Raw genomic sequence first — 1,950 nt, 5'->3', positions numbered from 1 at the left:
GCCGGCGCCGGGGGGGAGGCGGGGCCGGCGCCGGGGGGGGGGGGGGGGGGAGGCAGGGCCGGCGCCGGGGGGGGGGAGGCGGGGCCGGCGCCGGGGGGGGGGAGGCGGGGCCGGCGCCGGGGGGGGGGAGGCGGGGCCGGCGCCGGGGGGGGGGGGAGGCGGGGCCGGCGCCGGGGGGGGGCCGGCGGGCCTGGTCTACAATCCCTGCAGTGCGGCACGTGGCAGCTTCGCCTCTCCTGTTATCTGGGGCGCTTGCCCAGTGAATCGAGGGAGCGTTAGGCATGCGCTGAGTTGTGGATTTAATACCCTACTGGAGAACGGCCCTTTGGGAAATCGGTAGACTGAGAAGACTGAGTCAGAGGGGCGCAAGACGCGCTGACTCACTCAGTGTAGTCTCTCACTGAGCCCTATTTAGTGTTGCGACGTAGTTCCGAAAGGGCTGTCCCACGGGATGGAGTCAGCTTTTAATTCTGGTCTGGGGCCCTGGTTGACTCCTAGCCTCAGTTTTCCCATCTGTACAGTAGGCAAAGGGGACCTCTTGACTCTCCTGGACAAAACATGCTTATTTTATGAGCAAATCCAGTTGTTCGTTGTAGTTAAAAAGATTTAAACCAGTGATTTTAAACCAGGGGCAGTTGTCCCACCCCACGCCATAGGGGTACTGGGTGATATCTGGGCTGTCGCGACTAGGAGTTGCACCTGGCATCAAATGGTGTCGAATCCTGGAGGCCAGGGATACCGTTCAACACCCTACAGTGCACAAGACGCTCTCCTCAACCAGAACTGGCCCCAAATGTCCACAGTGCAGAGATTGGAAAACCCTAGTTTAATCCCACTGCTAAGTAAAGAGAAAAATCCAGGTCCTAAAGGACCCCTGTTGAGTGCCCAGTTAAAAAAAATTGATGGTGATCTTTGATCCGCATGTTTAAAACCATGCCTAAATTTTCTGCATATTAAAAAGAAAATGACTCCTCAAAAAAACAACTCTTCAATGTAATTTTCTACCTGTTTTTAACAAAATGCAATAAAGACAGGCCCTGGCCGGTTGGCTCAGTGGTAGAGCGTCGGCCTGGCGTGCAGAAGTCCCAGGTTCGATTCCCGGCCAGGGCACACAGGAGAAGCGCCCATCTGCTTCTCCACCCCTCCCCCTCTCCTTCCTCTCTGTCTCTCTCTTCCCCTCCCGCAGCCAAGGCTCCATTGGAGCAAAGATGGCCCGGGCGCTGGGGATGGCTCCTTGGCCTCTGCCCCAGGCTCTAGAGTGGCTCTGGTGGCAACAGAGCAACGCCCCAGAGGGGCAGAGCATCGCCCCCTGGTGGGCAGAGCGTCGCCCCCTGGTGGGCGTGCCGGGTGGATCCCGGTCGGGCGCATGCGGGAGTCTGTCTGACTGTCTCTCCCCGTTTCCAGCTTCAGAAAAAAAAAAAATGCAATAAAGACATACACGTAGAATGTAAAATAGTGAGCAGACTTTTAATACAGTTTGTTGGTTCTATAAAAAGTAAAACATAATTACGCTGTGACCCAGCTCTTCTCCTCTAAGTATATACACAACAGAAATGAAAATAGGCACTCAGATATTTGTACACCCATATTCACAGTGGTATTCTCTACAATAGCTAAAGAGTAGAAACAAATATTCATCAGGCAGTGACCTCAGAGGTCCCCAGATCTGTCTCGTGCTTCCACAGTGTTTGGATGAAACAGACCCGGGGATCCCCTTCTTCCAGCCTTCAATCATCCTCCAACTTCTTTTTCAGTCACCACCTTTGGAACCACCTCAGCCTCCTCCAAGACCAACCAACACTGTTTTTTTACCTTAAGTCCTTATAGCCGAACAACAATGAGCTCCCAAATTCGTTAGGGTTATTCCACCAAGATGGAAGCTGCCGTCAAGCACCTGGCCAACCTGCATCTGTGGGCCTCCTACACCTGTCTCTGGGCTTCTATTTCAGT

The sequence above is a fragment of the Saccopteryx leptura genome, chromosome 1, assembly GCF_036850995.1.
Source record: "Saccopteryx leptura isolate mSacLep1 chromosome 1, mSacLep1_pri_phased_curated, whole genome shotgun sequence".
Lineage (NCBI taxonomy): Eukaryota > Metazoa > Chordata > Mammalia > Chiroptera > Emballonuridae > Saccopteryx > Saccopteryx leptura.
The sequence above is the reverse complement of the archived record's forward strand: the minus strand, read 5'-3'. Positions refer to the sequence as shown.